Source organism: Solanum stenotomum, chromosome 11 (assembly GCF_019186545.1).
Source record: "Solanum stenotomum isolate F172 chromosome 11, ASM1918654v1, whole genome shotgun sequence".
Lineage (NCBI taxonomy): Eukaryota > Viridiplantae > Streptophyta > Magnoliopsida > Solanales > Solanaceae > Solanum > Solanum stenotomum.
In genome coordinates, this window is record NC_064292.1 from 10,475,433 (window position 1) to 10,488,528 (window position 13,096).

Consider the following 13,096-nt stretch of genomic DNA (forward strand, 5'->3'; position numbering starts at 1 on the left):
TTTGATCAGATCTCTGTGTACTTGGTATTTATGACATTTTTGGACAAATCGACCACAATCATTTTCCATAGTCATCCAGAAATATCCCGCCCTTAAGATTTTCTTTGCTAATGTAAACCCATTCATGTGAGTCCCACACACTACAGCGTGCACTTTTTCAAGCAATTTTGTGGCTTCTACAGCATCCACACATCTCAGTAATCCCAGATCGGGTGTCCTCTTATAAAGAACCTCTCCATTCAAGAAGAAGTTGTTTGCCATTCTTCGAATTATTTTCTTCTGAATACTTTTTGCTTTTTTCGGATATTCGCTAGCTTCTACGTACTTTTTCACATCGAAATACCATGGATTCCCATCCCATTCTGCTTCCACATGTGAACAATGTGCTGGTTGTTCACTTAAAACTATCTCAAGTGGATTGATATAACCCTTTTCTAGGTGTTGTATCATGGACGATATGGTTGCAAAGGTATCAGCAAGCTCGTTTTGTATTCTCGGCGTGTGTCTGAACTCGGTCTTCCTAAATCTTTTGCATAATCTCTGTACCAATTGTACGTAAGGTAAGATTTTAGGATTCTTCACCGCCCATTCTCCTTGAACTTGATGAATCAACAAGTCTGAATCATCAATTATCAGTAATTCTTGAACATTCATATCAAGAGCCATTCTAATGCCGAGAATACATGCTTCATACTCAGCCATGTTATTAGTGCATCGGAATCTAAGCTTTGTTGTTGCTGGATAATGTTGCCCCAATTCGGATATCAACACTGCTCCAATTCCTGATCCTATAGAGTTTACTGCTCCATCAAAGAACATTCTCCACTCAGGATATGATTCTAATATGTCTTCCCCTACAAATAATACTTCTTCATCAGGGAACTATGTTCTAAGTGATTCATATCCTTCATCTACTGGGTTTTCATCAAGGTGATCGGCCAAAGCTTGCCCCTTGATTGCTTTCTGAGTCATGTACACAATATCAAACTCACTCAACAACATTTGCCACTTTGCTAGCTTTCCTGTGGGTATTTCTTTCTAAAATATATACTTAAGCGGGTCCATCATCGAAATGAGATGTGTTGTATAAGCCGACAGATAATGTCTCAATTTCTAAGCAACTTAAGTCAAAGCACAACAAGTTCTCTCTAAAGGGTGTAACGGGCCTTATAGGATGTGAACTTCTTGCTCAAATAGTATATAGTTCTCTCCTTTCTTCTAGTCTCATCATGTTGTCCCAACACATACCCGAATGCATTGTCGGAGACGGATAAATACAATAGCAAAGGACTGTCTGCACGTGGTGGCACCAACACTGGTGGATTCGAAAGGTAACTTTTAATGGTGTCAAAAGCCTTCTGACATTCTTCGATCCATTTGGTTGGCACATCTTTTTGTAGTAACTTGAATATGGGCTCACATATCACTGTTAATTGAGCTATAAATTGACTGATGTAATTCAGTCTTCCCAGAAAACTCATTACTTCCTTCTTAGTCTTTGGAGGAGGTAAGTCTTGAATTGCCTTGATCTTGGAAGGATCAAGCTCAATACCTCTTCTGCTAACTATGAATCTGAGTAACTTCCCTGCAGGTACTCCAAATGCACATTTAGCTGGGTTCAACTTCAAATCATACCTACGTAACCTGTTTAAGAACTTTTCCAAGTGTGTCAGGTGATTTGAACTCTTGCGGGATTTTATGATGACATCGTTCACATACACCTCAATTTCTTTATGGATCATATAATGGAAAATGGTGGTCATAGCTCTCATGTAAGTGGCTCCAGCATTCATAAGGCCGAACGACATCACTAGATAATGGTAGACTCCCCAAGGTGTGATGAATGCTATTTTTTCTGTATCTTCTTCATCTATTAGAATCTGGTGGTATCCCGCAAAGCAATCCACAAAAGATTGCAGCTCATGCTTAGCACAATTATCGATGAGTATGTGGATGTTTGGCAAGGGGAAATTATCTTTCGGGCTTGCTTTGTTGAGATCCCGATAATCCATGCATATCTTGATTTTTCCATCTTTCTTCGCCATTGGAACAATGTTAGCCAGCCAAGTGGGATACTTGGTCACTTTAACGACTCTTGATTCGATTTGCTTCACGACCTCTTCTTTTATCCTTAAACTCAGATTGAGCTTGAACTTTATGGTTTTCTGCTTTACTGGACAGTACTCTGATTGAAAGGTAGCTTATGGGAAACAATATCAGTTCTTAACCCTGGCATATCATCATAAGACCACGCAAACACATCGATGTATTGTCTGAGCAGCTTGGCCAATTCTTCTCTTTCTGTTGCTGTCAAATGGACACTGACTCGAGTTTCTCTGACCGACTCGTCATCTCCCAAGTTTACTGTCTCTGTTTCATCCAGGTTAGGCTTTTCATCGTCTTCAAGTTGCCTCAACTCCTCGATAAGGTGTTCAGGCATCATAGTTTCCTTATCATATTCTTCACATTCATCTTCATCGACCTTACTTGGTTCTCCGTGTTTGTGACATGTCATGACATTGGCAAGTTTAGATTCATTTGTACTGAAAAGAACAACAAATCAATCATGTTAGATAGAAAGAGTTTAAATGTATTTATTGCAGAATAATTCACAATGACAAGATAATCAATTTAAAATAAACGAGGCTTTCATTGGAATTTTAAAAAAGCGTACAAACTTTGGTCATGACTCATCATCATTTCTTTTTTAAACATTACGATGAAAAATAAAGTGACATAAATGGTGGTTTCGGGCCTCGTCTAAATAACACCGATTTAAAAAAAAAAAGTAAAATATCAAATCTTGTCTTTGTCTACCAAGCCATTTGATGGATCATAAGTGGAGTGGTCATCCAATTCTGTAGCATCTCTCTAGGTCCGGCATCTCGGATGATGGGTGTTGTGGTGCATTCTGCTGAGATCACAACACAATCTTCTTCAACAAACAATCTTCCCATCCCTTCCACTAGACCATCAATCTCAGGGTCTGAAGTTTTAGCAACAAATGACTGGTACAATACTGGAATAGGCTTTGGTATATCACAGTCATGATTCTTCCTTGTTCCTACTTCAAACAATTCTTCCTCTGTTGGGGTATAACCGACACCGAAGTTGATGCCAGTGGATGGAACTGCTCTGACCGCATGGATCCATGGTCTTCCTAGCAATAAGTTGTAGCATGTAGATATACCCATCACCTAGAATTCAATGACAAATTCTGCAGGCCCCATTTGGATACACAAGTCTACTTCCCCATGGTCTCTCTTTGCGATCCATCAAACGCCCTTACATTCATGCGACTTTGACGGATTTTCCCTACATCATATTTTAGCTGAGTCAAGGTTGATAATGGGCATATATTGAGCCTTGAGCCATTATCAATCAATACTCGAGCTACAAAATTGTCCCTGCATTTGACAGTGACATACAAGGCATGGTTGTGCATCACCCCTTAGAGTGGCAACTCATCTTCTCGGAAAGATATTTAATGACTCCCAATGACATGACTTACCATAGTGGCCAAATTCTCAACACTTGTTCCCGTCGGTTCATACGCTTCATCTAATACCTTCAACAGTGATGGTACTCAGAACTCATTAATAGAGTCCAAATAGAAATTTGAGCGGGAGTCTTCTCCAAATGCTTGACAACGGAATACTCCTTAGGCTGCATTATTCGCCAAAACTCTTCAGCCTCACCCTCTGTGATCGGCCTTTTTTGGTTCTCCTTTCTTCGTGTCTTCTGAGTTAGTTCTTCTAGAATGTAACATCTTCCAGAACGTGTCATCCCTTGTGCGGTAGCCACCTGCATGACAAACTTTTCTTTGAGCTACTCATTGATTCTTTCCTTTGTCAAAGCGAATGCTTGATGAGGTGCAGTTATTACAACAAACTCTGGACGTGCCTTTATGGTCAATAAGGCCACTGTTGGTATAAGCGAGTTGACATTTGCTTCACTGATAGTCCCATTAGCAAGCCAATCTTCGTTTCTTTCAATCATGTTGATGGTAGTTCCTCCATGATTCGGCAACGGGTTAAGGTTCACATTGGGGGCAGAGGCTTGGAGAGTGATGATTCTGTTATCGATAAATTCTTGAATCTTATGTTTCAGATTGATATATCCTTCTGTATCAAGTCCTGCCCCTCCATAATGGTACACACAATGTTGATCCGCTCGAAAGAACTTTCTTGTGGGATTAATTGTCTTTGCGTCTACTGGTTGGATCAATACTGCCGCTCTTAGATGCTCAAAGAGTTAGGTACGTGTTTCTGCCAAGAGAGTAAAAACTCTGGGAGTCTTTTTTTCGAGGTTAGGGTGGGGTAGATTGTTGGCATTTGGGTTGTTTTGTCCGGGATTTTGGGAGACTGGTGCATTGGCTTGGTGATTTGGTAGTGTATTTTGGTAGGTTGGTGGTTGATTGATTTTGGTAGATATGCGATGGTGCTTGGTAATTCTGTTGTGCATAGTAGATTGGGATTGGAGCTTGTGGAGATGGTGGGTAAATATTTGAGGTGGGGAATCGGTTGGAGTTTCCAATGGCAGAACCAGACCCAAAATACCTTTGCAGCCTTGGCCTTGGGCTACAAGATACAGCGGACACACCCTCTTTCTTTTTCCTAGCAAATCCTATGGCAATGGATGGTGAGGATTTGTTGGCGATTTGCAAGGCAGTAAGACTTGTAACCTTTCCAGACTTGAGGCCATCCTCTATGGCTTCTCCCATTCTGATCAGCTCCGAAAACTTCTGTCCTATCATGGGCAACATCCTTTCATAATACTCGGGCTCCTGAGCTCGAATAAAAGCAGAGGTTATTTCGCTTTCAGTCATCATAGGTTGTACCTTAGCAACTTCTTTCCTCCAGCGGCACGCATATTCACGATAGTCTTTCGTGGTCTTTTGCTTGATTTTTTCCAAATAATATCTGTCAGGGACAGCTTCAACATTAAACTGGAATTTTTCCAAAAAATCTTTGGCCAGAGCCCCCCATGTAGACCACTGACGGAGTTCTTGAGATGTGAACTATTCTAATGCCTCCCCATTGAGGCTTCGACTAAACAACCTCATAATTAATGCATCATTTTTCCCGATACCCACGAGTTTGTCACAATAAGCTCATAGGTGAGCCATGGGATTGCCAATACCATTGAAGGTTTCAAATTTTGGAATTTTGTAACCTTCGGGTATTTCCAAGTCAGGGTGCATGCAAAGGTCCTCATACTCAAGTCCTGTTATCTTCCTCGAAGATTGTACACTTTTTACTGCTTCAGAGATGGCATCCTTCATAACATTCATTTCTTGTTCACGCTTTTATTCTCTCAACCTCCACTCCTTCTCCATTTCTTCATAGTGATCCAACTCCGATTGAACGGGAAAGCTAGGACATGGTTCAGGGATTGTATAGGCTGGTGGATTTTTGAATGTTACAGAAGGGTATGCAGGCTGGCTAGGCAAAACACATGGATTATTGGACACTAGGGGTGGGATTTGGTATGTTGGTGTGAAGTTTTGGGAGTGATTAGTGTTAGGTGTTTGGTTCTGATTTGGTAATGGTGGTGATGTTTGGTAGGAAGTGCTGGCATAAGGAGCGTTGGATACAGTTAGGTCAATGGTATAAGGATTAGGGGTGGAAGTGATGGGTCCTGTGGTATGGGTAGGGAAATAGTTGGGTAATGGGAAACTTAGTGATGGAAAATGAGGGGGAGGTCTTCTAGTTTCAAGAGGGGGTTCATTTGATGCAATGGCCAATTTGGCTAGATCTTTGGTCTGTTGGAGCTCTTTATGCATGTCTGCAATTCGTTGCATTAACTAAGAGATCAACTCACTCTGATCAGCGAGTTCAACATTTCTGATGGTCACATCCACTATTCCTGTTTCTTCAGAAGTACCAGTCATTTTGCTCTTGCCTTTCTCCAAAGAATGATCAGGGAAGGATGGTATGATTTCTTTAGATCTTGTAAAGTAGGGATGGTTGGCCAGTTTGATTTCAACATAGATCAGTTTTTACCTGTAGAGAAGAACAACTCAAAAGACATATGTGTTAGTTTTTATTTTAACAAGATGTACAAATAAGATGACATAAAAACAAACACACAAGTGTCATTTTGCTTCAAGTAGATTAATCCACGGAAATATTTCGAGTGAATGGGAGGACTCAAATGGAAAAAATCTTTTTGGAATTGAATTGGAAAGGTCGACTTGCATAGAATCTTGCTAATTCCTTCCACTCATGTTCTTTTGTAAGTGGAACTCTTCAGAATCATTCACTAATAAAGGAGAATAGAAATAAAAAAGATAGGGACCGAGCCTTAAGTAGGCTGCCTACGTATCCACCAAGGAAATCAGGCCCGACGTAGTTTGAATTACATAAGATAACTTAAAACATACCCTTCCCGAAATTGATAGAGAGACTAGGCTCGAAAAGAGCTTCCTACGTACCCCATATGGGCTCAAGTCTCGCATAGTTCTTGATTACAATAGAACTTAAAAACAAAACAACAAACATGAGAAATGCATTACATGAACCTAAATCTACCCAAAGACTTCTTTGCTTCCTTCTTTAACTGTAGGGTAACAATCTGGTGCTCTCGTCATCTGAACTTACTTTTGTTTTACCTTTTCCCCTCATGGAGGAAGCATTCCCAAAATTTAGTTGCTTAATGTCCCGTTCAATTTCGGGAATCCTTGCAGACACTTTAGTGATATTAATTATCTCTTGATCAATTCTTGCAAAAAAAATTTTCACCGAGGTTGTTTCCATGTCAACCACAATAATTCTCTCTCGTAGCATCCATTCAGTTTGATCTAGTACTGCAAGTCTCCTTTTGGCTGCAGCTATTCTCTCTTTAGTCTCGATAAATTTTTTGAACATTAATTCTTGAGTTTCTTCATCACTAACCAAAGCAATGGGTGGGATTGGTGCGTTGACACTTTTTCCAAACATTCTAGCAAGTTGACCTTCCTGTGACGGATGAATAAAAACTTAGAAGATTTTTTTGAGTAAATGGCTTATACTTATATGAGAAACTTGGACAACACTTCAGGAGTAATTTGGATGGACTTTGTTGTTGTGAATTTTAATATATGCTTAGAGTTCTCTAAGAAATAAAAGTGGATTAATTCTGCTTTAGACATAGTGACACATTACAACACAAAGCAATCATATCAGGTAGCACACAAACAATTTATATCTCGTCTTAAACTTGTGACCTTTTTATGCCAAAGGTGGGCCTATCGAATTGAATGATGTATATGTCTTTTAAGCCAATTAATTATCCCCCAAAATATTTCATTTAATGGCATTCAAACATGTCTGATCAACATAAAATTTGGGAAGTGAGTTCGGACAATAAATTACAAAGCAAAGTACAAATAAAGCAATCTCACGCAAGGGATGATAACAAACTTCAAACTCATCCTGATCCTTCGCCAAGTCTGGTCCTTTTAGCGATGCTGACTTCTTCCCACATAGTATATTTGTTCACCCATAGGTAATCTCTTGCCAACCGAACCCCTTCCTGGTGTCTGAACCTCTCTACTGACTGAAGTTGTTGTTCCATGCTATCATCTAATTCTAATATGCATTGCCTTGCTCTTTGTAGCTCTTGCTTCAACTGAGCTATGACTTTGGCATCTTCTAAATGTCAGCACTGATGATCTAACTCATTCTGATCAAACTTCTCTTGGAGTTGATGAAGTCGAATTTGATGTTTGGCTCCAACATCTGCAATAATATGGGGAACGTTTGGACCGAGTTCGATAGTTCTGGCTAGACTCTTCTTGAACCCTTCCCTGTAATCCTTAGAACATTCAGGACCAAACCTATTTGGCACCGGCTCACCCAATACCCTTCGAGTTTTCCATAATTGAAGCATCTTTTTAGTAAAAGTGACTTCTCCATTTTCATGATCTGTCACAAATCTTGTCATGTCTTCGATTTGAGGAAGCTCTTGTTTCCCTCCAAGTTGTCAAAGTACGCGAGAAGGAGAATACGATCGAGTTCCTCTCAACCCAGCAAATACCAAGTAAGGGGCCTTCCCACTTCGGATCACGGTTTGTTTTGTTACTACCAAGCATGGGATCGACCACTGCACATTTTCCTCTCTCAAACCCTGAAGTCTCGGATACCAAAACTCTTGGCCTCCAGTCCTATTGAAATGATTACGTTGCACCCACCAATCGTGACTTTCGAGTCTTTTCGATCTTTCCAAGGGATCTAGTTTTGTTGGATCATGAGCTTTGATCAAGTGTTTCATCATCCACCATTGAAGTATTAGGTTGCACCCTTGAAAAAAACATGTGCCATTTTTACATCTATCCAATGCCCTGTAAATGTCAGCAAGGATCATAAGAGCCAAATTGTAGTACTTTCTCGCAGACCCATAGCCTACTCCATTAAAAATAACATGAGTAACCATTACTACACTTGGATGGATGGTGTAGTTTGGTCCTTGGGGAAACACCATTGTCCCAAGTAGGCATATCGCAACAGCAACGAGGCATGTTTCCTTCCACTTTTCTTCCGAAACAAACTCTTCTTTGAACTTCTTGTAAGCTCTTGCACGTCCGAATCGATAATACAACTTCCGAAGTGGAATATTTGACCCAGGAAGCCTGTCCATCCATTCAGCTTTAAGGAGTGACATTTTTTCTTTGATTTCGCCAAAATCCCATACCTTTGGAAAGAGAAGATCAGTATCGGGTTGGCGTTTCCTCTTGTTGCACATGCCAACACTCTCTTAACTAGCAAGAACTTCTTCGATAGTCGACGTCAACTCTACTTCCCCGAACCGAAATACCATGTTGTCGTTGTCCCAAAATTTCACCATCGTCCCAATCAAATCTGGATAAGCTACCATTTCCATTAATGACGGGAGATGACTTATATGTCTTTGAACTTTTTTCTTGTCTTCCGCGTTCATAAATTTCCACCAAACTTGGAGGTAAAGATGGGGTATGGTCACCATTCGGGTCCTCAACGGTTCATATGTCGAACTCATCTTACAAGAAAAACAGACAAAGGTAAGTTACCCCCACCTCCATAGATAATTGATTTGTTTTAAAATGACATATACATCCTTAATTAACACACATAAGCATGATTGCCTTTTTATTGGCAAATAGGCCAAATAGACACAATGTGGACTTCTAATGGGCCCAATGTTGGGTCAACCTAGTTCAACATGCGCTAAAAATTGGGATTTGGTTTCGCTCTACGCTAGTTGACTAAGAGTGGCTTTTGAAAGATCGGGAACCCAAGTGGATAACTTAGGTTGGAACTCACGACAACCATTGGATGCATGACGTACCAATAAATTGCCGATCCTTCCGAAAAAGGGTTGAGTATAAAAGTCCGGTTGCAATTATGCAGAAACCATCCTTAATATACTATACATACAACAGGAAATATCATGAAGGCAATAACAGTTATATCAATTTAAACACATTAAGCGCAGATAAACAATTCAATAATTAATAACAATTAGTCAAATCTTATGATTATAACTTAATTAACTCCCCAGCAGAGTCGTCATTTTGTTATGCCGTAATTTTCCCATCTTTGGAAAAATCACTTTTTGAAATGTTCTAAGTATAAAACAATTTGATAACAATACTTAGAAAAGAGTCGTCACTTAATTTTTTTTTTTAAAGAAAAACTAAGAAAACTTAAAATTTTCAAAGATTTAAACAGAAAAAATCATTTGAAAATACCAAAGGAGGTCCGGGGTTCAATTTACACTTCGAGAAGGGTTTAAGCATTCGAAGTGCCCGCTAACATGTGATTGGCCTATGATATGACTAAAATATTTTTTTGACTATTTTTAGAAAAAATGTGATTTAACATAAGAATAATAATTTACAATACTTGGTTAACTTTGAGAAAAAAAGTTTAATAAATGACACGCTTTTATTTCATTTTTATTTTTTAAAGAAAGGGACCCAAAAATGAACATTTGAATTAAATACAAGTGATTAGAATATTAATAAAACTAGATTAATTAGAATTTATTTGATATATTTTTTAAAATAATAACTTAAACCAAATTGGTTAATTTAAGAATGGAGCCATTTGAATTAATTGAAGAATTAAAGTTTCGACTAACCTTTTTGAGAAAATGACTAAGTAGAAAGAGAACATTTTTTAGTTCATTTGAGAAAAATACTTTAATTTAAAACCACTTTAAAATATAATGTGATCAAGTGAAGAGGCCTTAAAAACATATCTTTTTAAGAACAAAGATTTAACTTAATTAAAATACAAAATTCGACCAATAGTTGATTAATAAAATAAGTGAACACAACAAGTGAAATGTATTAAAAATAAACCAACACAAAGAAAATGACTCGTCTTTTTGGGAATCCAATTAAGTTATTTAAAGTTAGAGCTAAATGAGATTAGCCAAAACATAATCAAATAATTAGAAGAGTAAAAGAGATAATGAAATTGGGCCCCTTCTTGGGCCAATTTCCTTGCAAATTTTTGAGCTTTAATCCAATCCCCTTTTTGTATACACAGGCTGTATATTAGTGTATATCGGATGTATACAACCCGTTTTACTGCTTTCCGAGACCTGTACATCAACTCCAAAGACTTGTTCTTCGATCTCTCAAGGTTGGCTGACTTGTTAAGAGATAAAATTGGGCCTTTGGCCCAACGAGGAGATGCAAGGAGAGGAGATAGGAGTTCATGTTGAACTTGGAGCAAATTTCACATGTAAAAAAAAAAGCAAGAAAATGCATATTAATATTTAAAATAATAACCGTGCATTAAAATGAAACTACACAACTTATGAATTATTGCAATGATCTTTAATAAACATAATGAGACTATGATGAACTAGCAGTGAATAGCAAGGACTTACTAGTTTCAATCAAGAGCACAACATATAAATACATTTAAATTAGTCTAGACCACTAAATTAGTCCATAAACAAACAGATAGCATTTTCTTGAAAATTCCAAATCAAGTCATGAAAATTCTAACAACCAATTACTTGAAACATACATTTAAAAAAAAAAAAAAAAAGCCAAACACATGGTCTTAAAGACATGAAATCTAAACGAAGCAAGGTGATGCATTTTCATAAGAGAACATGTTCTAAATCAAATTAACAACGTGCAAAACGAAGACCTCCAACAACTGAAAATAATCATCACTCAAGTTACGACAAAGAGGAACTGAAAACATTTGAGGGGTCTTATCCAATTAAACACTCACTAGGAACTTTAAATGAAAAAAAAAACTGAGCCAAGATTGTGAAATTTTACTTTGACTATCCCAAATTGCATCTAGTAAAACATAACAGAGCAAAGAAAGTACCCTTACAAATAAATCTCTACCATGAATGATTAACAATTCAAGGTTAAGGGAGGCAAACGTACTAGTGCTAAAAGAAGAAGAAAGCTGGGAATTCTTCCAAATTTTAAACAAAATGAAACAATAGCTAATTTTGAATGAGATAAATTTCATCATTTATCTTTTAAATAGATAGCCGACTGAAGAAATCATATGCCTAACCAAGAATGAATTCAAGCTAAAGCATTAGCAAGGTAGGATCAAAAGTAGTAGAGCAACCAACTAATAGTTTAAATTAATGTTAATATCTATTTGATATAAGTTAGAAAAATGATAATAGCGCAGATGGGTCATCACCTAAAGATTAAAACATTAAACGTAACCGAGCTGATTTACTAAATCTAGGCTTAAAATCAATTTTTTTTCCATAGCAAAGCAGTGTACAAACTAGAAGAAGATAAAGAGTCCGGATAGAATTTAATCACCAAACACTTGAGAAATCTAACAAGCACATGCTATAAAATGATCTTAACTAATGAACATAAGGCTTCGAATTTTCGCAAGAGAGAACAAAATGCCGATTCGGGTTTATATATAAAATCGAGATAATGACCTTCAAATCGAGAGTATAGGAAGCATTCAAATTGGCCAATACGTAAAGCAACGACACTAAACCAATCACATCAGTTTATTTAGAGAGATGATGATATTTAAACTCATAATTAGACCATACTAAGGGACACAACTATCACAAAAGAAACAAAAATCCTACAGAGAATGACTATCGAGGAAGAACCCATCATGGAATATACATCATTCGGAAAGAAAAGGATATTACCTTTTTCGGAGCAGCGAGACTAGGACAAACGAGCTGAGAATAGTGACTCTTCTACCACAAAATCTCAATATGAACAGCAAGCTAAGAGAATCTGATTTGCGAACTTCTCGGAACTTAGAATTAGAGAGCTAAATAATAATTTGTAAGTGTAAAACATTTATTACCAAAGAACCGATCTCCAAAACATGTCAAAATCAAATTTTCAAACTCCCCCTTATCACTTGAATGCAAAGGGTTATTTATAGGGGAAGTTGGGGCCATTTAGGGGAGGAAATCCGTTGGATTTTTGAAAGAAAAAAATTGAAATTTTCTTTGCTCCTTTCCGAGACCAACAGTAAAAGGCATGGGGAGTCCTTCTCTACTCTGAGACTCTGCGAAAGGGGGAAAAAGGAGATGTGAGGGTGATGGATTAAGTTGCTAGGGTTATGGGTTCGCAGATGGGTGATGAGATTTCTGGATTTGTTGGATTTTTCTGGGTTGTGCCTGGTGGAAGAAGACGAGTATGGGTAGTGGGGTCGGGGTATTGTTGGACGCGACTTCTTGCTGGGGAGAAGACGTTGTGCGGGTCTTGATTTCTGGGTTCGTTCGCAGTGAAGAAGATGAAGTCTGGGCGGGTTTTTTGGTATTGTTGATGTATAGGGCTAGTTGGGTCGTTTATAGTTGTAGGAATTGGGTAAGTATGTTGTTGTAATGCACTGTTGGGCTGCTGGAGTTGTATGTTATATGTATGGGCTGGGAAAATTGAATTGGAAATGGTCCAAAAATTAGCCTATTGAATTGGGTTAAGGATTTTACCAATTTGACTGAAATCGTAGCCAATTAAAATTAAGAACTTAATCGAATTGAATTTAATTAGCAAATTCGACTAAACCTTAAATAAGACAAATTAATATTAATTAATTAACGAGCTTCTTAATCTTAACGAAATAAGATAATCAACTTAATTAACAAAAACTAATTATCT

The 13,096-nt window shown here is 37.9% G+C and overlaps 1 protein-coding gene across 1 annotated transcript in view; it reads left to right on the plus strand.

Annotated features, from left to right (window-relative positions):
* Positions 1–13,096, plus strand: part of LOC125844026 (putative disease resistance protein At3g14460) — a 78,488-nt gene that overhangs the window by 21,340 nt on the left and 44,052 nt on the right. The gene's annotated exons all lie outside the window — the stretch shown is intronic.